The sequence below is a fragment of the Carlito syrichta genome, unplaced genomic scaffold, assembly GCF_000164805.1.
Source record: "Carlito syrichta isolate Samal-C Ts95f unplaced genomic scaffold, Tarsius_syrichta-2.0.1 Scaffold289426, whole genome shotgun sequence".
In the NCBI taxonomy this organism is placed as follows: domain Eukaryota; kingdom Metazoa; phylum Chordata; class Mammalia; order Primates; family Tarsiidae; genus Carlito; species Carlito syrichta.
In genome coordinates this window covers 53,305-77,965 of record NW_007233522.1, presented here as the reverse complement: position 1 = coordinate 77,965, position 24,661 = coordinate 53,305, and the positions used below count along the sequence as shown (strand labels likewise).

The 24,661-nt window shown below is 42.3% G+C and overlaps 1 pseudogene; it reads left to right on the top strand.

Annotated features, from left to right (window-relative positions):
* The first annotated feature begins 15,022 nt into the window (after positions 1-15,022).
* LOC110595324 lies at positions 15,023-20,756 on the top strand (annotated as a pseudogene).
* The last annotated feature ends 3,905 nt before the right edge of the window (positions 20,757-24,661 follow it).

Genomic DNA, 24,661 nt, shown 5'->3' with positions numbered 1-24,661 from the left:
TTTTGCTCATAAGTACTTTGTACTCAGGTGCTACATCTCTCTTTCTCACTCATTTTTTATTCTGGTCCCAGCTTCAATCTTGATTTATCACATGTTTCAATTCACAGCTCAATGGATCATCAATCTGGGAAAGACCCCTTTGGAATTTCATCCCTATGTCCCCTGTCTGCCTGTCTGTCCAGCTGTCTTATCCATTTTCTTTATCTCCCAGCATGCCCATTCCTTCCACCCAGAGAAATAAATCTCATATGTCTGCTAGACATTCTTGATTGAGACCCAGTCTCTGTTACATGTAAAATGCTATTATGTGTGCATGATTATTAAATTTGTGTAAATATTATCTGCATTTATTGTATTCTTCTGTAATTCACTACTTGTCACAGTCTTTTTCAACACTGTATTTTGAAGCTCTATTTTGATGCTACATGTCTAGGTTTTGTCTCTAACTCTTACCTGAATCTCATAATATCAATCCATCAGATTTCATTCATCTATTCTTCTCATGACAGGCATAAACATTGCCCTCAATTCCCCTCTCCCACATACCACCACTTGCATATCACCCTTGAACAAGTCTCCCTATGGATCAGCCAAGACTTTTTTCTGGAATATCCTTTCAGAGATGGGATCCCTGGACCAAAAGGTACAGCACACAGCTTAACGTCAAGTTGTTTGCAGAATCACAGCACCGTTCATATTCCTTCCAGCAGAACACACCAGCATTTGCTTCTGTCCAGGATTCTTTATCTTTATGAATTTAGGGGGCGCTCAAATGTAAGAAAATTTATAATATGTTGAGGACCTTAGACCCTGGGTACTGAACATAAAATCTCAATGAGATTCTAGCAAATTGAATCCAGCAATATATCTCAAAAGTCATCCACCATGAGCAAGTAGGCTTCATCCTTGGGGTTCAGGGCTAGTTTAACATCCGCAAGACAATAAATATAATTGAATACATAAACAGATGTAAAACCAAGAACCACCTTATTATATCATTAAATTCAGAAAAGTTTTTGATCCAATACAGCATCCCATTGTGATAAAAACCCTTGGCTACCTAGGCATAGAAGGAACATGCCTAAAAATAGTAAGTACCATGTATGATAAAATCACAGTCAACATATTGCTAAACAGACAGAAACTGGAAACATTTCCCCAGAAAATCAGAACAAGACAAGGCTGCCCACTCTCACTCACCTGCTCAACATTGTGTTGGAAGTCATAGTGAGAGCAATTAGACAAGAGAAGGAAATCAGGGGTATCCAAATAGGAAAAGAGAAAGTTAAGTTATCACTCTTCGTTGAGATATAATCCTGTACCTTGAAAATCCAAGATAATCTGTCTAAAACCTCCTTGCACTGATAAAGCATATTGGCAAAGTCTTGGGGTACAAAATAATGTGCAAAAGTCAGTCACATTCTTATATACCAAGAACAAACAGGCAGAAAAACAAATAAAAAGCATAATCCCATTCACAATAGCCATGAAGGAAATGAAATACCTTGGCATCCCCTTAACCAGAGAACTGAAAGACATTTACAATAAAAACTACAAAACACTGTTCAAAGAAATCAAAGATGACACAAACAAATGAGGTGGGAGGATTGCTTGAGTCCAGGAGTTAGAGATCAGCTTGGGCTGCATAATGAAACTTTATCTCTAAAAAATTTGGAGGCATGGTGGTGCACTTCTGTAGTCTTACTCAGGAGACTGATGCCAGAAGGTTACTTAGGCTCAGGAGTTAGCAACGACAGTGAGCTATAATCAGCACTCCAGCCTGGACAACAGAACAAGATCCCATCTCTAATGAAAATGAAGGAGAAGGAGGTAGGGGAGAAGCAGAGAAAAAAAAAAATTTTTAATCTGCTCAAAAGGAGATGTTGATGTAACTTGCTAGGTTATTTACAGGATGCTTGCTTCTTTAGACAAGGACAACTTAATTTTGTGCATCCCATCCTCTCTCAAATCATCAATAATTCTGCAGTTTTTTGAGTACCAGGAGGCTCTTCTCAACTCTACTGATTTCTCCATTTCTTAAAGGGCATCTAGATGTTTTCTGTCAACCTGGTGCTAGGTTTGGGGGATGGGATCAAATTCAATGAATGCAGTTTTAGCACCCAAGCTTCAAGAATCCCTCAAAGATCACTCCTAGTCTTCTCAGGAAGATTAGCCATGCCTGCCTGCCTCTGACATTACATCACACGTTCCACATCCTTATTCAGTCACCAACTCTAGGAAGCAGTGCTGAAGGACAGAGACCAGCTCAGGGACCAGCAGATGCTTTGGTTACCACCAACCTCCTCTCTCCATTCTAAGTCTGACTGATATCTGCTAGTCGTCTGGTAATCCCACAGGCATCCACTGGGGACCAGCTCTGCTAGGAAGGAGGGACATTTCCAAGAAAGGGCTTGCAGGTCATGGGTCATAGGTGGATTCATAGGTGGATTCAAAGATTTCTTGTCTGGTAATTTGTAGTCTCTATCTAAGGAATTTAGGAAATCAGTAGGGAGCATGCTTTGTTAAGATAAGAGGGTAGGAAACTCCAGATTTGTTGACAATTTTGTAGATGAAGCTCTATATGTGCCAGACTTCAGGGAGCCTAGATAAATGTCTTACAATATTCCCAGGAGCTTGGAAATGCACAAAAGATGGCTTTTCTGTGCCACAAACCTTCTTTAGTTGTTATGTTATGTCAGAGTCTGATTGGAAAGTAAACTTTAGGATATAAGGTAATGAAACACTGTCTAGTGAGTCTTTATCAGGCAATGACTCTGCAAGCCTCTCAGGAATTTGGAGAGAACCAAAACAAATGGTCAGGTTTAATCTTCAAAACAGAACTTAGACTTTAGTGTAAGAAGATTCACGGGACACACAATGACCATGCCTAAACCCACTGTTTATTACAGGAAAAATATGCTATAGCAACAGCATTAGAGTAGCAATCTGCCTCACAGCCAAAGGCTGCCTCACTGAGGGGTTCCTGAATGGCTAGGTGCAACACCATCTGTGGGTCCACTACTATGTTCATGGAACACCTCAAAGAGGGAGTCCAAATGGAGTTCTGGTCAGGTTTTCATATACTCTTCTGGGCACATGTTATAGCTGGATTGCAAGAAATGACACCAAACATGCAGAGAAGGTCAGATTATGAGTCCTTTATTGATGTCGGTGACCTAGAAAGGACTAGTGTCCCAAATAACTCTCGGCCCCAAACAGAGTGAGTAGTGGGCATTTAAAAGCATAAATTACATAAGCAGTACAGTTTGATTGGTAATTCTTCACAATATATTTAACTACTAAGCGGTAGAGATGGTTACAGAATTTACACAGCTAGGTAGCTCCAACCACTACAAGGTACAGGAATGTGGGTGTGCCTGATGACCATGGGAAGGTTACATAAGGGTGTTATTCCTAGGTAACCATGGAAGACCTGTTACAAAATGGAGCTACTTATGTCAACCTAGCTATTACAGGTTATTATAGGTTTTTCAGACTAGATATTTCATATTTTATTCATTTCATTTCTCCCTTTTACTTGTTCAAGAGTTAATGCTTTGACTCATCAGTAAGAAATACATTATTATACTGGGGTTTCATATACATAAGTTTTACATAGCTGATTCATTGTTTGACAAGACAAATAGTTTAATTTACTATGCAAGGCCCTATGAGTAAACTAAGGAGGAGAAGTACAAGGAGTTTAACTAGTCCAATAATAAGAGTTGTTAGGTATGGGTTCCAACTGAACAAGGATTGGAACCAGGATTTATTTTTTTTATTTTTTGTCTAAGTTTTCTCAGACTTTTTGAAGAGTCTGGCATAAAAGTAACAAGCTTTTCCAAGGGTCACACAGAGTCCACCTTGGGATAGGAAATGCAAGTTTAGGTCTTTATGATTTTGAAGGACAACTTTAGCTAGGGATTTCACCTGGTCATGGAGTTGGTCCATGGTAAATTGCATATTTTCTAGGTCAGCATTAATTTCTTGGGCAAGGTTAAATAAACCAAATTTTCTACAAACCAGAGCTGCGGTGCTGAGTGCAGCAATTCCTGCTATACTTAGTTAGATTAAGGCAGGGACTACCAAAGGAATAGTGCGTTTTGAATGAATAATTGGAAGACCAGTGGGATTTAGTAGAAGAGCTCCTTTGGGACCGCTATAAGCATAAACCTGAGGCAGCATATGAACAGTGATGTATAAGGTAGGCTGATTAAATCTTTTTATAGTAGTACACTTGGTAAGGTCTGTGGGACCAGTCAACCAGGTGTTGTCAGGAGCCACGTAGGCCATGGATTTAGTCATAGTTGCAATGAGAGACAAGTTGCAAATATTAGAGAATGGAGAAGTTGTTAGAGTAAAACCTGGAGTTATAAGACAGGAGGCTTTATCAGTTACATTACCTAGAGTAATGTGAAATATTTCTGGAGAACATTTATGATAGAGGTTTTAACTTCTAGGTCCACATAATATGGGGGTTTTGGTTTTAAGCAGAGCCAGCAATCTGAGGCCAACTGGGGCATAGTGGCATTAAGCAGGTGGTGCATATTAGTTAAAATAGGAAAAAAGACTAGAGGGTTGGCGAACCAGTTTTGGAAGAGGTTGAGATGAACTTGGGAGCTGTTGTGGTGAACCCGGGCTAGTGACTTGATTGGTAGATGACAGAGGCTGAGGTGGAGGCTGGTGGTAACTGAACAAGGGATTTTTCAGCTCTGCCAATGGCCCTATTGGTTTGGCCACAGCTTTATAGTTGATGTGCACCATTGCCTAGTAAATAAGGAGCCACAGTCATAACCATTTATGTAAAGTTGTATACCCCAGGTATTTCCTGTACTCCAGGATGAATGGGGAGGATTAGCAACCTTTATGTATATAGGCCATTCTGGGCTGGAATTTGACCAAAGGGTGTTTTTAGATGTGGTATTAGGTCCCCCACTATAAGTTGCAATGGTGATGATACATATTCACTCTGGGTAAAAGAAGTCATTTTCCCAATTACAACTGTGGTCAGTGGGGTGACTGGGGCAGAGATAAATGTTTACATTCCTTACATAATTGGGGGTTGCCCACTGTGTACATGATTCAGTATAGTAAGGGTTTTGTTTACACGTTTCCAGATAGACATTTTTTTCTATTTGTAGCAGGTCAGGAAGGTTTACCTTAAACTGGACTGGAGGTGAACCATAGGTTCAGTTTTTGATATCTAGGACCTCAACTGTTGTAAAAGACTTTAGAGAGAAATAGCACAGTGTGTCTTTAGATTTTCCAGGTAAAATAAACCAAGTTAAACTTATTGTGAGTATAGTATTAAAAGAGACCTTTTGCCACATTTCCAATCTGCAAGAGTTACTATAAGCAGTCCTATGTCAAAACTCAAAAAAAAAGGGGGGATTTAAAAAACAAGAGATAAAGGATGAGTACAATGCATTAAAAAAATGAAATTAACAACAAGTCTGCTTGATTCTCATGGTTTAGATGTACGTTGAAAGGTGAACTTGAGAGGGTTTTTGGAGTTCTTGGTTGCAGTCCAGCTAGCTGAATGGTAGCTATTTTCCCTTGTTGAATGAGGGAGTGGACATTTGGGGGCCCCTGCCACCACAGTGCAGTTGATGACATGAACTGGTGGAGTTAGGTTAGTTTTCCTGGCCCTTTTGATTTGGGTGTGGTGAATCCAGGCTGGTATCCCATCGACCTTGATTGCTGCTGGAGTGGTGAGAATGATGAGAAATGGTCCCTTCCAGGCAGGAGTTAGTCCTTCTTTATTGAACTTTTTGATGAAAACCAGGTCATTGGGCTGGAATGGATGACAAGTCATAGAGGACGGAGTGGGCAAGACAGCACAAACACTGGAGTGTACAGTTGCCCAGACCTGTTGTACAGACAGAGATACTTTAACAGAGACTGATTGGCAATTTAAGGAAAGGATACATTTGAATGGGTTAATACAGGTTATACTTGAGAAGTTTGGGTTTTAAAAAGACAAAGTTGGTAAAGTTATTTTTTGTATAGAGTTTGTATTTATCTAGGACACAGCCTCTACTTGTATTATTGTAGTAAGGTTTAGGAGTAAAATAAAAATGGCTTCTTGCTTTTGGTTTGTCCTTTTATTTGCCATTTCTGCTCTTGGAAATATTTTTATGATTTTGGGAAACAGGGTGAAGATCAATCTTCTGTAAATTCTTCCTGCTGAGGTGGGCCATAGAGATGTCCCCTACCTATTTATTTCCAAGGGCACGTAAGGAAACAGTGGGACTTTAATCAAATATTATTTAGATTTAAGAAAATACCAAGTGAGAATACAGGCGAAAATTATTAGGCAAACAATGATGAAAAAGGCCATTGTCCCAGAAACAATGCTGGAAAAGTGAAAGTTGTTTTGTCTAAAACTTTTATCAACACAAGTTAAAAATTTTTTTTGTAAAATATTTATAGTAGTATTTTAATAAGGAAATACAGTCCCTTTATGTTTTTAATAACCAGTTATTTTATTATAGAATGAAAATGTGTTATATAAACATATTAATATGCTATTTATAAGTAATTTTTAAGTTTTTTTAAGTTAGTATGGCAGTAGCTGCTAGGGTCTGAAGGCAAGACAACCACCCTTTTGTTGTACTGTCTAATTGTTTAAATGAATATGTTACTGCCTTCATATCTGGACTGTACTTTTGTTCTTGGGCTGTACCATACTTTGGTCCTAGCAGTTCTAAGGCTATTTCTTTCCCCTCTAATGTGCAGAGGGTAAAATTTTTTTTAGATAAAGCTATATGATTTCCACATGGATGGCCAGGACTAAAAGGTTGGCACCTGTGTTAAATTAAAAATTAATTTGGGTTCCATGCCCTGGTTTACCTGGGGTATTGTTGAGGTGATGGTGAGCCAGTGCCAGGCAGTTTAGCAGGTTTGCAGGTCTTTATAGGTCGTCATTATTTGTGAGGCAAGTGTTCTCTCCTCTCTTCAGAAGAGAGTGCACCTGCTTCCCAATAGCTTATTGACCTGTACAGTGGACAAGGTCCAGGAGGTTAGGCCTCTTTGAGGCACCTATGTTTCTAGTGCCCCCACAGGCTGTATCCATGAGCAATGGACACCAACCCCTTAGCAGGTTTTTTTTTGTTTGTTTGATTTTTACCAGGTTTTTGATGGGCACTTGGAGTTTTGGTCGCTAATTATGACTGCCAGTTGCGGTGCCTCTTTGGCCCTCTGGTTCTGTTGTCGTCCATGCTGACACTGTTTTGTTTTGATTAAAAATAAACTTAAAAGCTTATTTTTTTGTAGGTTATACATATGAAACTTTTAAACTATTTCTTTGCTTGTGACAGTCTGATGCAAACCTTTTAGAGTGAACAGACCACATGGATGTATAATGATCTGTTCCTACTTATTTATAATTATGAATGGGCAAAATTGTTAAGAATCTTTAAAAATTACTAAATTGTAGTCAGTTGCAAGGCATAAACTGTCCACACCTTACAACTAGAATTACAATGCAGCAACTAAGTGAGAATGATCAGTTCTTATTTTTACTGTACTCACATAGAGTACACAGTACCCTATTTACCTGGCAGATATACTAAATGTAGGCCAGTTTTTAAACCTTATCATATTATGGAAGGTATTTAGTATTTAAAGTTTTACCTAATTAATAAAAGGGTGCTAATTAGGGACAACAGGTGATTTAGTCTTTTGTTTATAAAATACAACTTTAGCAAGCTTGATATTGCATGATTTCTGTCTTTATATACCCCCAAATAGTGGTTTTATTTACCATTAATGTGCTAACACATGGTAAAGTTGGAAATAAAATTTATTAGAGCACTTGCATGTTTGGGTGGAAAAAAAATTAAAATTACAGTTAACTGTTAGCAATTACAAATGTTTGTTAGCAAATTTGCACTGTCTTTTAAGTCATAACAGCAGTTAGAACAGGAGAAAAAAAACTTATAACTAACTTGATTATATACCAACATTTTTTTCTTTATAAATTCCTCTTTGTGATTTTTATCTTGATTTTTACATACCACTGATGATGTACTTGGAGTCTGTTGTCCCGCATTTTTTTCATATTATAGATTCCTTTTTTAATTGAAAGTAACTCAGACACTTATGGACCTTTAAAATAAATTTGAGATTTTTTAAATTACATGAAGAGTTTACCCATAAGCATTTTTTAATTTATATATATATAGCTTAATTACTTATGAAAACTATTTCCTGGACAATCAGTTTTTAGCATTTTACTGATAATTCAGAAGGGTTAGCAGTTCGGAACCAACAATTTTAAATTAGTCATAACAAAGCATTTATATAAATAGAGATTATCCTGCTCTTGGCTAGTCTTGTAATTTACAACATTTGATGAAAAGTATGCTGACAGTTTTAAAAATATACTTTTATAATCTTATTAATCATTAAGGTTATATGAATTTTATGAGTATTTATTTACTTAAAAGTCAATTTGGTAACATGTTAGACAAAACTTATAACAGGTATACATGTAAACATAATTAAACAAATCTAGATTAATAACTTTTTAAAATTTCAGCCACAAAACAGCAACAAGTTTATTATTATTTTAAGATATTCAAATTTAAATTGTATTTCTGACAAAATTGGAACCAGCTTGCATGGCTAAACTTTGTCCCAACAGGTAGTTCAATAAAAGCTGTGCAGATTTAAATGATGTTTACATTTTTAGTTAGAACTGGCTGAACTGTATAAGCAATACTAATGGAAAAGGGAGAAAGACAAAAACAAACTTAGAGAAAACTAAAAAAATCCAAATCAGAGCTCTGAAACCACAAAACAGAATTATGACCATAAACAAAACAAACAAAACAAAAATAATTCGAGTAACAGGAACATCCAGAGACCCTGTAGAGGTAATTCAAGATTACCAATTGATTTCCCAGAAGGTCTGAAGCTTGCCCTTTGAAAGACATACTCCCTAATTCTCTGCAAACCTGACAGAGAAGTTTCTTAACATACAGTTCAGGGGATTTATAGGCTTGGGGGTCATAGACCCCACATTGTTAAAAACCAGCAAATCACAGGAGGCACCTCATGGGAAGCAGATCTCTAATTACAAAGAGATAAGCAAAGGCTTATAGAAGTTTATAGCCGAGTGCCAATCTCGAGGTGTAGCTGAAGCAAGCCCTATAGAAAAGAGCACAGCAAGGATGCAAAGAAAGGAAAGGGACCAACTTATAACCAATCAGAAGAAAAACCAGTTACCCAAACAAAAACCAAATACTAAACTTAGATACTGCTCTACCAACATCTTGGGTCAGTGAACAGAGTTGAAGAAGCAGCCTTGACAGGCTCCGTCTTCCTTAACAGAGTTGTTGCCAAATACAGATTAAACAGATTAAAAAGATTCTTACCTCCTAGGAGAATGCAGACAGATTCAGGAATTTTTGAGGTGGGAGAAAATCAGCGGTTGCTCCTTCTCCCTCCAAGCTAGATGAGAAGCTATGGGGCCCTGTAATGACTCAGGAGCCGCTTCCCTAGTGAGGCCGTCTAACGAGGTTGGCAACAAATTCTCGCTGGGGCCTCCAAATGTTATAGCTGGATTGTGAGAAATAATGCCAACACACAGAGAAGGTCAGATTATGAGTCCTTTATTGATGCCGTGACCGAGAGCAGACTAGTGTCCCAAATAACTCCTGGCCCCAAACAGTGAGTAGTGGATATTTAAAGGCATAAATTACATAAGCTGTACAGTTTGATGGATAATTCTTGGCAATACATTTGATTAGTAAGGAGTACAGATGGTTACAGAATTTACACAACTAGGAAGTTTCAAGCCTCCAAAAGGAATGTGGATGTGTGGGATGTTTACGGGAAGGTTACATAAGGGGTTATTTTTAGGTTAACATGGAAGATCTGTTACAAAATGGAGTTACTTATGTCAAGATAGCTATTATGGACTATTATACGTTTTTCAGATTAGATATTTCATATTTTATTCATTTCAATATGAACATTCTTGCTATATAACCTGTTCCAAAGGCACAATCCTTTGGGAGAGTGGCAGTGGTCTCACTAAAACCAGGTGCAAATCATTAATGCCAATCTTATCCATGACCCATGCTGAAAAAACACTTTTTGAGCTCTTGACTACAAAGTAACATTATAAATGATTGTGCTTCATGTTTTGGCCAGGACTCAGCCATGCAGGTGCTTTAGTAAAAAAACTTTCAGTAAGCACAGGCCTGTTGCACATTCTTCCCTCTCCATCCAGTTTGCACAATGTGTTGAAAGGTCTTGGTGACCTGCTACCCCGGCCTGCTGTAGCTACAGCATGGACCCTCCTCCAGCCATGCACATACTCTGCAATTGGCCATTCTCACTGACACCACATAAATATTTAAAGCAGGTCAGACTGGAAACTTCCCCTGAGGAGAACTTTCCATAATGCCCTAATAACCACAAAATGAAGACCAACTTTTTCAGAGACCTCAAAGCCCTGTGCTCATGGACCTTCATTTTCTAAATATGACTTTGGTCTTCACCTCTGTGATTCCATCAACTTGGTCTTCTCAGGTGGAATGCCCTCACCAAAGATGGCTTCACTGCCAGCAACCTCTTCAGTCCCCATGCACAGAAGAGCCCACACTTTGTTTAGCACTCTGCTGTTCCCATTTCTTGAGGTCCTTAACGATTTTTATAAAATGGCCCCACATTTTTGTTTCGTGTGAGACTATTGACCATCCTCACACCATAGTCCTTCCTCCTCTGGTGGAACCTGAGTCAGGACAAAAGCTAGAGTCCTTGTGAATCTTCCCCTCACCACCCAAGCATTTTTGAAACCTTTTCCCATGTCCAGATAGTCCTGTTTTTATTTGCCTGGCACTGTATTACCAATGTCTTGTCAGTGCTCACAATACTATTATCATTCCAAAATGATGTATTAATTGAAAGAAGGCATGATTGTTGCCCTGCTTAGCACTTAAGGGAGAAAGTGACTTAATGCCTGTAAAAGTGCTTTTACCATCTTAAAGTATTCACTCAGAGGTAATTTAACAATTTCTCTCATGAAAGGGTTTGCAAAATATAAAATATCAACATAAATATCAATCAGTTCTTACTCACCTGGGACATAGATATTGGGTAAGATTTAAAGCAATATAGAAATGGTAAATGAATTGGGTTCAGTAGTAAGTAAATAAGGTATTTTGTATAATATCAATACTTATTTGAAATCCTGTCTTCACTCTCGTTTAAGTAGAGGTAATTCACACTCATTCTCCCAGGTTTGGATTAAGTCCCCCTTGCTCTTATTTGTACTACAGAAACTGCAAGGTACTCGGAAACAGAAATGACTCTTCTAGAGGGTGGCTTTCTTCTAATTGCTCTACCTGGGTGACCATCAGGGTTGGGGGCTGGTCCCTTAACAGTGGGTGAGACCTTGCTTGATGTAGTGATAGCAGCACAAGAGTTAATGATGTGGGCACATGTCAAGTCAGCAGGAGCAAGAGGTAGCAACATGATGCTGAGGGTTCGGGACACACTGGGTGCTGCCTTGGAGATGTGTTTTGTTTGGCTACATAGAATGTTTTTTTAAAAACAAAGCCACATTAATAGTAAGCAATTTTACAGACACTTTAAAATTGTCAATTTCTTTCAAACAGAAAAAGATGATCTGGTAGCCTGGGTCTCCATGCCTGTCTAACAGCCATCACCTTGTGAGGGAGGCATGTGTAGGGCCTCCGGCTCCTGGTTGTTTTCTCATCTACTGTCTTTTACTATCCCTTTGTGTTCCCAGAAAAGAAATATTTCTCTCTACTGATGTCTTCAGGAGGGAATGGGAGCAATGGGAGAGAGTGATCTCAGGTGTTAATGCCAAGGTACTCTTCAAGGTGAGACATGCGCCACCACTGATCCTGAGATGCTGGTTTCCTTGCCAGCTAGCTTCTGGACCTATTTGAGCAGGGGCTTATATTAGTACAAATTTTAAACAATAGCGGTTCTCTGGAAGCTCCCTTAGCATCTGTCCTACAGTAGGCTATGAGAAAAGACATCCCAGTTGGGTTCAGTGGCTCAGCCTGTAATCCTGCACTTTGGGAGGCTGAGGTGACTGGATTGCCTGAACCTGCGGGTTCAAGACCCGCCTGAGCAACTTGGCGACACCTCATCTCTGCAATAAATCAAAAATCAGCCAGATGTGGTAGCGCGCACCTGTAGTTCCATCTAGTTGGAATGCTGAGGCAGAAGGATCGCCAGAGCCCAGCAAGTCGAGACTGCAGTGGCCGGGAGCAGCCACTGCATTCCAGATTCCAGTCTGGATGACAGAGTGAGACTCCAACTCAAAAAAAAAAAAAAAAAGAAAAAGAAAAAGAGAAAAGACATCCCATGAAGCTCCAAAACAGGTATGAAGTAGTCCTCAGGAAATGGTCATTAAATTAGCTAACAATGGAGGATGTGGTGAACCTGTTTAGTTCCTTAATTATTGATCAGTATGCAAGAAATGCTTTAGAGTATATCAAAAAATTACTCTGCTGGAATATTTTCAAGGGACAAATCCTTAAGAAATGATTGACTAAAAGGAAACATTGTAATTAATTCTACCTTCCCCCTATGAAACAATGTAGATATGGCATAAGAGAGTACTTGCTCTTCTCCTTCCTCATAACATATCTCAAATCCCGGGTTTATCCAAAAATACAGCATTCAGGGACTTTCCTGCCCCTACTAAACTACTAATCATTAGAGAGAAAGTTGTAATGAAACTTGAGGGAATGGAAATTTCATTGTAAAGACTGTATATGCCCACGTTGTTGTGCAGCTTAAAGCAGCACTCTGAGCTTTGTGTTTGGGGGCCGGGGAAGGTCTTAGCCAAACTTGATCACTAGTCAGCAGGGTGAACTTGGAGAACTGGTGAACATTTCTGTCCCGTATCTTCCATCTAAAGAATACAACAATAGAATAGGCTTCACAGGGTTGTTGGGAAAATTAAGTAAGGCAAAAACAAAAGTGTCTTACAAAGCCTTTACACAAGAAATGGAGGCAAGGAAATAGTACAATGGGCACACTTATCATGATTGCTTCTTTACCCTGACTTAATTACTGATATCCTGCACAAAATATATTCCTTCCTGCACTATACAACCCCTGATTTCAGTTGACAGGGGAGATGGACTTAAGATTAAATCCCCCATTTTCCTTGGCTGATATAACCCAAGTAAAAAGCCTTCTTCTCTGGCCATATTTATCTCGCTGATTAGCTTTGTATGTGGCAAGCAAAGGACCTCAATTAAAACCCTGGCATTTTGGTAAGAGCTAATGACTGTGGTACAGATGTTCCAAAACTCTGAAGAGTGGAGACTGTATTTTAGACAGAGTAAGAAGAAATATGATCTAAGACAATATAAGAAAGATTTAATTAAAATACTGAAATATTAAATTATTGCATTGAAAGTAATGAATTAATTTGTCAAGTATTTTTATATGTGTGTTACAGCAAATTTCATAACTATTTGTGCAGCTTCTATAACTCAGAATTGTGTTCCTGAGATAGTAAGGGACTGGGAACTGGAGGCTCAAATAGATGCTCATTTGAATATAACACTATATAAAATTAGTTCTGTAGTACTGTACTATATAATCCCTGCCCTTTGTTGCATATAAGCTATGCCCTTTGTTGTATGCTTTCTGCCTATGGGGTTCCTTCTGCACCCTTTTTATAATTTCTCTCTCTCTGCATCAGCTGCTGGGAAGGTAAAACAAGGAGGTCGCATTGAAGATGTATGTAACACACTAGCACAGGCTGATATGAATGGAGAGAACATTTCCCCAAAAAAGGAATTCATCAATCTTGATTTTGTCTTACTCATGCAATTACAGCACAACTCCCCTGCCTTGAGGAATGCGAGCAACAGAAAACTGCACAATTATAAGCTAACTTGGCAGAAGATGAGGCATTCACAAATGCCTGAGACTCTCTTAAAAACTGGCCTTTCTCTTTCTTCAGGAGGCAGATAGATCATCCCTCTGGTCAACGCTGACTCTCCTTTCAATCAGGCAAAAAGTTTCAGTCAAGTCCTCCCTGTTTTCAGCTTTGACTAAATTTCATTTATATTGTCTCTATGCTGAAAGCGTTAATTGGCCAGTAATATTCCTAATATAAAAAATATCATTTGGAGGCTTAATTATTTATATTAGTATAATATCTATTCAGTTTTGTGAATTTTAAATAACATATCATTCATTTGAATTTTTGTTTCATTCCCCTGCCTGATTAAAAACAGCAAAATAGCCCGCGGGTTTGTTACCTTCCTAGGCAATTTGGCGAGACCTCATCTCTACAATAAATCAAAAAGTAGCCAGGCGTGGTAGCGCGCACCTGTAGTTACAGCTACTTGGAAGGCCAAGGCGGAAGGATCACCGGAGCCCAGCAGTGGCTGGGTGGCTGGGAGCGTGCCACTGCACTCCAGTCTGGGCGACAGTGAGACTCCAGCTCAAAAAAAAAACACAAAAAAAAGCAGCAAAATATAAAGCATAACAATAAAAATATTCAAAATTCACAAAATTAAATAAGTTAAAGTTACACTTTCGGGTTGAAAAGAGTAGAATGCTTATTGTGTGCGAAAATTATGACAACAGAGGAGATTCTGAGAGTAAAAATTTCTAGAAAACCACCAAAATTCCTGGGAGAATGTGATGCTTTAAAGCCCATGAAATTGGTGGGCTGAAGCCGAGATCTCCAAGGAATAAGAGGAACCAAGTAATGCCTGGGTTCCAGAGTGAAAAAAAAAACAGAAAATGGACTAAGGTCAGTTTGTGACCGGTTGTACAGGTGGGGGTAGAGAAATTTAGAAGGCCCAGGAGGGTGGAGGGCTCTTCAGAGCTGAATGCTGGCTGAGGGGCCAAGATTCGGCCTCTTGGCCTGACTGCCCTTACCCCATCCTCAGGAGCCCTTTGTTATGACAAAGCCACAGCTCTGTGATGCAGGGCTGGGCCCTAGTCATCAGTCCCAAAGGGGATGCCCGGTGCTCAGTTGCTCTAGGGCAACACTGAGATTCAGATGGAGAATCTCGTGCTTGTGTTGGAAAGCGTTAGTGCCAAAGGGCTGAGCCTCATCGCTGCTCCCTGGCTGATGGATCTCGTCCTCACCTTCCTGTGTGCCTTGGGGTTCTTCATGCTGATACTCCCCTACCTCCCTGATAATCTACCCATACCACTACCTGGGAAGAAGAGGAGCATCAAGAAGGAAAGGGGCTCTCAGCCCACACCCCAAAGAGAAAGATTTTTTTTCCTACTCTTATTCTCACTTTTTCAGATCAACTAGAGACACTCTTGGGATGGGAAACCTCTCTATCCTTCTTGAATCAGGTGAGGAAGGCAGGGATTAGAGTGCACAGAGGATTTCCATCTCAAGCTCTCAGACCATCCATGGGGAGAACCAAACACCAAGACTCAGGGGAGGACTGGGTAATCAGAGGGTTGCGATCTCTGTGGGACCACAGAGCTGGGCCCTGGTTCATCAGTTGCCCTCCGATGGCAGATCTCTCAGAACCCAGTTTTATCTGGATGGGATGATCAGAAAGCTATGCTGAGTCCCTGAAAGCCTTTGATCAAAGCCTGGAGTCATCTCTGGCCTATTTAGGAAGCAGAATCATGACTGTTCAGAAGTGCCTATAGGTCTGTGTCTGTGTGTTTCTTGAGAAGAACAGGCATTCAGAGCATCCATGAAGGATATCACATGGAAAATTCCTTCTTAAGTTTTTAAAAGAAGAAAACAAAATACTGCTATATACTTTAAAAATGAATAAAAGGAGAGAAAATAACACAGAGCTCTATGAGCTAAATGTAGAAAGTCGTGTCATCCATGAGCTCTGTATGTCTGCACATTGTCTAGGAAAGAGGCTGAGAGCTAGTTCCAGCCCCTCCCTCTCTCTTGTCTCCCAGTGTCAAATGGGAAAGAGGGTGAGACCCAGGAGGAGCAAGAACAGCACGCTGAAAGGTAAAGTCAGAGATGACACAGTTCTGTCTGTCCCTGAGGAATGAGTCTCCAGGGAAGTCAGTTGCAGATGGGTGAGGGAAGAGCTCTTGGGAAGGAAATTAGAACCCAGGATCTTTCTCAGATTCCATGCTGTAATGAAGCCATGATGCGCCAGGAAACAGTCATTGATCAAGAGGGGTTATGTAGGGGTAAGGGATCAATGACTGCCTGGATGTGAGGGAGTCCTCCAGGTCTGTGGGGACAACTGTTTAACTCAGCTAAGGCTGATTTGTTTATGGGACAACCCTTGTCCGTTCTCCACTTAAGGTAAATGTGAAGACCATGGGGGATGGGTTGGAAGCACTTTGTGAATGATGAAACACTCCCCATCACGGCTTTGCTACCACTGTCATGCCATGTGGTTCTGGACAGGGATACTTGGGGTCCAGGGCTGAATCTCCCAAGCTCTCCCCTAAGAGGACATCCAGTCAGCCTCCTGGGAGATCTCCAGACCCCTCCCTCACCACCATAACCCTCTCTCCTGATTCTCAGCTTGTAGAGATTGCCTGAGGGAGTTGGAGGGGGCTAGGGACCTGATTTTCAGTCTGCAAAGGTGAGGGGCTTTCCCCTTCTCTCCCTTGTCCTCCCTGATACCAGGTTCTAGGATGCAACGCCAGGACCTGGAACTGACCCAGGAGGAGGAGACTATGGGACTAGACGGGATGGGACTAAAGCCCTGGGGACAGGGATTGGCAGAGCTTTGGAAAGTCAGGATGGGGGTAGTGGAGGAGTCACTGGTGCCCACCCTGCTGGGCCTCCTGGCCCTAACCATTCATGGTGGCATCTTGTGCCTCATGTCTCCTGCAGCCACCAGATAAAGACTGCTGGCGGCAGACATTTGTCAGAGCTTCTGACAAGACCCCCGCGATAAAGGTGCATATACCAGGGCCTCCCAGAGCCCACCAGCAGCATAAGGAGCATGTGGAAGACGCTTCTCCCGCCAGCTAGTCACCATCTGCTTCCCCAGCTCCTCTGGCTGAGCACTGTCTGCCTCTGACCTCCACCCTGTCTCCAGACCCTCAAAGAGACCCATCAGACTTGAAGAAAATCCCCCTGGGCCCTGCGCTAGGTCCAGGTCTAGGTCACTGCCCTAGGTCCAGGTAACATTTGGATGCTGCCTCAAATCTAAAGCCTTTAATGAACCATTTTGGCAGACTGGAAGTGCCCTGTTTTTCTGCATCTGGTCAAAGGGCAAATCATAGCCAGAGCATCTTTTTCACAACCCACCAGAAGCTTTTTTCCAGGAGGACCCCAGACATAGGCAGATGGAGGCTGGTCGCCCCACTTTTATCATCCTGGAGAGATGCTAATCAGCAAGAGAGAAGAACTGAAGTTGTGGAAGGAGAAAGAAAAGGAGGGTCAGACTACCCCCTGGGTTTTCTGGGAAATATATCAAAGTTACTGGGCCAAGAATAAGAGCCACTGTGACCCAGGATCCTTCTGGAACATGGCAGATAAACCATAGAAATTATCTGATTCTCAGCAGCTTCCTGGGAGACCCTTTATGGCAAAAATGCAGCCAGCTCTTCTGGGATCTCCCCTCTCTGCACAGTGAGTCCTTGGTGGCCACTGCCTGGATTTCTAAGAAACCTTCCTCCATAAAAATCAGGCTCTGGGTCATTCATTGTCATCCCTAAATATATTCCAGTTCAAACCCAAGAGAAAGTGCCTTTGCAACTTTCCTAAGCACAACTCTGGCCTTATCCTGTGACCAGATTTCAACTTTTGACTGAAACCCAGCTTCAGTCCCATTCTCCACCTCTGGCTTGGATCCAGACTCGGTCTCATTCCCCATGCTCTGTCCCATATTTACCGTGTTCTTCTCTACTCACAAGTAGGTCCTATACAACATCCTGTTCTACATCCCAGGAGAAAGCACAGTCCATCATCCCAACTGAAAATCAGCATCTGGAATGGCCCTTGCAGAAGAGATTGAAGTGGAGGAGGGTTTTACCCTCTCTGCTCAAAAACTCTCAGGCAGACTTTAGCCAACCCACTCCCCACCTATCTCAGGACACCTCAGACTCCCAGAGCCCCAAGTCAGCCTCCAACCTTCCTGGAGATGCCAACAGCCCTGAACACCAGGGGCAACTATAGCAGCATATTGAAAGACGTTTCATCAAAGATGAACACAGGTCTGGCACTCCCTGCAGATGCTAGCCACCTGGGAAACCTATGCAGCCTCAGGACAAAGTCCAAAGATGTCTCAGGGAAAAGACAATCAGAAAGCCCCACTGTCCTCCCAGTCTCCTTAACTTGCCTGTGAGAGCAATAAGAATGTGCAGAAGATGCGGTCCAGGCACTCTGGAAGTTTCTCTGAGAAGCCTTCCATAAGTTTCCAGTAAACCAGGACCCAAGCCAGTTTCAAGTTCAAGAAATGGAGAGGATCCCAGAAGATTCATGCAGATGTTCAGGAGTCACCTCAGTGAAGATTCTGGAAGAAGATAAAGAGGAGTCAGGAAGTGACTTCAGAAGGCCCCAGAAATATGAATCTGGGAATGAGTTACCCAGGGGCTTACAGAAGAAGCACTTGGAAAAATCCCTGTGGCAGTAAGTTGGGGGAATTCAGCCAGGCCATGATCACTGTTAGAAGATTCAATCCTGGTTTACTGTCAACCATGCTGTTCCAAAGTATGACACCCCCCCAAAAAAACTGGGAATCTAGCATCCTGGAGGGGTCAGAAACTCAGTGTGAATACATATCAGGAGATTTCCTTCCTCGATCCCTGCACCCAACATATGCTTTAAACGCATGTAAGATTTCAGGTGAGGCACAGGTGGAGTACTAACCTCCAGTCCCTGGAGGTTCCAACACTCCACATCTCCCTCCTGGGCCACCTGTGAATCGGGGGCCAAATCCATAGCCAAGGCTGCCAATTTCCTAAGAGAACCATCTCAGAAAGGTCCAGAAGGAAAGGGTATGACAAAAAAGCCAGTCGCTGTTGGCAGCTGGCCAAGGAGGTCCACTGAGCGTTAGGGATCAGGAAGGGCCGTTGACCTCGAGATCACTAGGATGTGTTCGGGAGCTGTTGACTCCATTCCCTCTCTCCTTTTCCACTTGGCACTGCAATCAGAAAAGGCTCCTGCTGGCTCTAACAGAGGACTTTGAAACCAGAACAAACACAGCTAACTTGGGAGTCTATTGTTCCCATTTTCCATGGTTTGTGGTTTTTGCTTTTAAACAATTTGAACTTTGAGTCACATTGAGGAGCCTTAGTGCAGGTCACAGGTTCTCCTGATGCAATTTTAGAAATTTATAGATATAAGTTTTAGAAAATAGTTTATATAGATTAAAGAAAATTTAAGTAACCATTTTATTGTAGAAATGTGGTTAGTTTAGTTTGATTCAGGGGGGCCAGTGAAGTTTGAATTAGGCCAGCTGGTGTTAGGAGAGTGTAGCAGCAATTGTGTTTAAAGAAACTAGCTTGAATTAGTACAGAATAGTAGAAGTTAATAATTCATTATGGTGGTTTTGGGTTTAGACATTGAGTGATGTTATTTCAAGATGATGTAGTTGCAATACAATTAAGGGCACATAGGAAACTGGTTTGGGGAACATTAAGCAACCATAAGAAACAAAAAGACAATTTGTAGTTGTTCTTCCTCATGTTCTTCCTTATGTATGAAAAAGCATTTGCTTGAGATTGGGGAGTGTCCTTTGTGCACCTGGACCTGTTCATGTGAAAGGCACATGCTAACTTTTGTGTTCTGTGATGATGACTTTGCAGTTTGGGGATAAAAGCCCTTGGATAACACTCAATAAACGGCTTCTGCTCAACCTTAAACAGGAGTCCACTTTCTTTTCCCCCACTTTCTTTCTCCCCCCTTTCTTTCTCCCCTCTAGTCACTGATGCCGTCTCACCTCCAAGAATCTGTGGCCCTGCTAGAGCTGGACTCTGGCAAGTCCCGATCGTGAATAGTCCTCTCTCTGTCCCCCAACTTGCATGTGTGGAAAACTAGAGTGCCCTGTGAGGAAAGTCATCTGGTGACACTCATGAGAGCTCAGAGGTCCCTGTGATTGGACAGGAGGGCTGGTGGCCTTCTCAGTCATGCCCATGTTGTTTTGTAGGCAGAATCTGGCACAGTAAGACACTCCACAGATCTGGGAGAGTCAGCCCAGAGCTGAGATTAAGTTCCCCTGTGGCCAGGAAGGAGCCATGGGAGGAGAGGGACAAAAACCCTCCCCACAAAAACCCTGCTGTAGCAGAGCAATGCTGGAGCTCAGCATAGGGTCCCAGACTGTGAGGGCTGAAGATCCCATAGAGACAGTGGAGGCCAAGGAGGCAAAGACCACTGGTTGGAATGTCATCTTGGGAGCCAGTGTCATGGCAAACTCCCAAAACATGAATGTGGATCTGAGAGGTTCAGGATCTCTGGGGATGAGGAAAGTCCCCCATTTTCTAGAACTGCTTTCACTCAGGATCCAGGGGAGCTATGCCCCAAAGCACAGGTTGTCAGCACATTTGAGCCCGCAGAGAAGGAGCCTCCAGGCTGTGCCTCTGGTGTTCTCCTGTGAGATTGGACCACTGGTCTGTTCCTTCAAGGCTACTGCATGGATATGTTTCCTGCCACAGACATTCTGCCTTCTCAGGATCCTCTATCTAGTTCCCAAAGTGTGTCCAGTAGGAACAGGACAGATCCCAGTGGCTCTGTGAGCATCTGGAGAAGGGAGGGAGGAGCCAAAGGCAGTGGGACCTGGAAGCCCCAAAGTCAAGGTCCCATGGAGGAGTCAGAACAAGATACTGGGCCCTCTTGACAAAAAAGAAGGCAGTGGGATACCCAAAACTGGGGATCAAGAGCCTGAAAGACCCACAATCTTCCAAGTCAGTAGGCAGAGTCATCCTGCCCAGGTCAGAGAAATAGGAGACACTCATAGAAGCAAATATGCGCAACTCTTGCCAGAGAAGGTACAGGCACCTGCAGAAAGCCTCTGGAAAAGGGTAAGTTTCCGTCGGCAGTATTAACCCCAATAAAAAATGTCAAGGGCATTTGTGTTGGACAGATCCTAGTTGAAAAATTGGGGCTTGCGCATGGTTATAGATCCTAGGAAATGAATTGGCAAAAAGGAGAGCTCCAAGCCCGGGTAGCTGGGAGTTCCCACTACCACAACGGTCCCACCCATCCAAAGCAAAGGACAAGCAATACGATTTGCAGCCACCAAGCCTTATCCAGAAGGGTGAATTGCCAGACCCCTCACTCATCATGATTGCTTTCTTGCCGTGCCTTAATTACTGATTTCCCACAGAAAATTACATTCTTTGCTGCACTATAGGCACCTCCAATTTGAGTTGGCAGGGGAGATGGACTTGAGACTAAATCTCTCATTTTCCTTGGCTGATATCACCCAAGTAAAAAGCCTTCTTCTCAGTGATTAGCTTTATATATGGCAAGCAACAGGACCTCAGTTAAAACCATGGCATTTTGATAAGAGCTCATGATTGTGGCACAGATGTTCCAAAACTCTGAAGAGTGGAGACTAAACTTTAGACAGAGTAGGAAGAAATATCCTCAAGACAACATATGAAAGATTTAATTAAAATGCTGAGATGTTAAATTCCTGCACTGGAAATAATGAATTCGTTTTTCAAAGTGTGTGTTTGTGTGTGTGTTACAGCAAATTTCGTAACTATGTATGCAGCTTCTATAACTCAGAATTGTGTTCCTGAGGTAGTAAGGGAGTACTATTTTGGGACAGGGACCAGAGTCTCACAGAGATGCTCATCTCTATATAACACTATGTAAAATTAGTTGTGTAGTACTGTACTATATAATCCCTGCCCTTTATTGCATGTAAGTTATGTCCTTTGTTGCATGCTTTTTGCCTATGGGTTTCCTTCTGCCTCCTTTTTATAATTTCTCTCTCTGCATCAGCTGCTGGGAAGGTAAAGATACACTAGCACCGGCTGGAATGAATGGAGAGAACGTTTCCCCAAAAAGAGCTACAATAGATCAAAAAATCAGCCGGGCATGGTAGCGCATACCTGTAATTCCAGCTACTTGGAAGGCTGAGGTAGAAGGATCGCCAGAGTCCAGCAGGTCGAGGCTGCAGTGGCTGGGAGCAGCCACTGCACTCCAATCTGGGAGACAGAGTGAGACTCCAACTCAAAAAAAAAAAGAAAGAAAGAAATTGATCAATCTTGACTTTTTTAGCTTACTCATGCAATTATAGCACAACTCCCCTGCCTTGAGGAATGCAAACAACAGAAAACTGCACAATTATGAGCTAACCTGGCAGAAAATGAGGCACTCACCACATACTTGAGACCCTCTAAAAAAACTGGCCTTTTTCTTTGTTCAGGAGGCAGCTATATCATCCCTTTGGTCAACGCTGACTCTCTTTTCCCTCAGGCAGGAAGTTTCAATAAATAAGTCTTGCCTGTTTTTAGCTTTGGCTCAATTTCATTTCTATTGTCTCTACACTGAAAGCTTTAACTGGTCAGTAACATTCCTAATATTAAAAAATATATCTATTCAGTTTTGTGAACTTTAAATAACATATCATTAATTTGAATTTTTGCATCAGTCCCCTCCCTGATTAAAGACAACAAAAGTGAATGTAAAGGGAAACAACTAAAAAAATTCAAAATTCACAAAATTAAATAAGTATAAAGTTACACTTTTGGGTTGAAAAGAGTAGAATGCTTATTGTGTGGGAAAATTATGACAACAGAGGAGATTCTGAGAGTAAAAATTTCTAGAAAATCACTAAAATTCCTGGGAGAATGTGATGCTTTCAAAGCCTATGAAATTGGTGGGCTCAAGCCCAGATCTCCAAGGGATAAAAGGAACCAAGTAATACCTGGGTTCCAGAGTGAAAAAACAGAAAATGAACTAAGGTCAGTTTGTGACCGGTTGCTCTGGTGGGTTTGGAGGAATCTAGAAGGCCCGGGAGGTAAGGGCTCTTCACCGCTGAATGCTGGGTGAGGGGCCAAGCTTCAGGCTCTTGGCCTGACTGCCCTTACCCCAACCTCAGGAGTCCTTTGTAATGAGAAAGCCACAGCTCTGTGATGCAGTGCTGAGCCCTAGTCATTAGTTCCAAAGGGGATGCCCGGTGCTCAGTTGCTCTAGAGCAGCAATGAGATTCAGATGGAGAATCTTGTCCTCACATTGGAAAGCGTTAGTGCCAAAGGGCGGAGCCTCATCACTACTCCCTAGCTGGTGGATCTCGTCCTCACCTTCCTGTGTGCCTTGGGGCTCTTCATGCTGATACTCCCCTACCTCCCTGATAATCCACCCATACTACCACCTGGGAAGAAGAGGAGCATCAGGAAGGTAAGGAGCTCTCAGCCCAGACTCAAAAGAGAAAGATTTTTTTTTTCCTACTCTTCTTTTCACTTTTCCAAATCAATTAGAGATGCTCTTTGGATGGGAAATCTTTCTATCATTCGAGACTCAGGTGAGGAAGGCAGGGTTTAGAGTACACAGAGGATTTCCATCCAAAGCTTTCAGACCATCCATGGGGAGAACCAAATACCAAGACTCGGGGGGACGACGGGGTAATCAGAGGGTTGAGATCTCTGTGGGAGCACAGGCCTGAGCCCTGGTTCATCAGTCACCCTCCAGTGACAGATGTCTCAAGATGGGATGATCAGAGAGCTGTGCTGAGTCCCTGAGAGCCTCTGATCGTAGCCTGGAGTCGTCTCTCGTCTCTTTGGGGAGCAGAATCCTGACAGTTCAGAGGTGCCTGTAGGTCTGTGTCTGTGGGTTCCTTGAGGGACTCAGGGCCTCCATGGTGGATGTCACATAGAAAATCCCTTCTTGAGTTTTTTAAAAAAGAAAACAAAATACTACTATGCACTTTAAAAGTGAGTTAAAGGAAAGAAAGGACACAAAGCTCTATGAGCAACATGTAGAAAGTCGTGTCATCCATGAGCTCCATATGGCTGCCCTTTGTCTAGGAAAAGAGGCTGAGAACTGGTTCCAGCCCCTCCCTCTTTCTTGTCCCTCAGTGTCAAATGGAAATGAGGGGGAGACCCAGGAGGAGCAAGAAGAACAGCACCCTGAAAGGTAAAGTCAGAGGTGACCCAGTTCTGTCTGTCCCTGAGGAATGAGGCTCCAGGGAAGTCAGTTGCAGAGGGCTCTGGGAAAAGCTATTGGGAAGGAAATCAGAACCCAGGAAGTTTCTCAGATTCCATGCTGGAATGAAGCCATGATGGACCAGGAAATAGTCATAGGGGTGATGTAGTGGTAAGGGACCAATGACTACCTGGATGTGATGGAGTCCTCCAGGCCCATGGGGACAACAGTTTAACTCAGCTAATACTGATTTGTCTAGGAAACAACCTTTGTCCGTCCCCCACTCAGGGCAGCTGTGAAGACCATGGGGGATGGATGTGGAAGCAATTTGTAAATGACCAAACACTCCCTATCATGTCCGTCATTGGAGGGGTGTGTGGGATTGGCAGTTGAGGGAAACTGTCCGGGGAGCAGGAGTGGGATTGGCAGTTGAGGAAAACTGTCAGGGAAGGGGGGTACAGGTTGGTAGTTGAGGGAAACTGCTAGGGAAAGACGGAGGTGGGATTGACAGTTGAGGCAAAATGCCAAGGGAGGGGGGTGGGATTGACAGTTGAGGGAAACTGCCAGGGAAGGTGGGAGGTGGGATTGACAGTTGACTGCAGTTGTGGGGGGATTGGCAGTTGAGGGAAACTGCCAGGGAAGGTG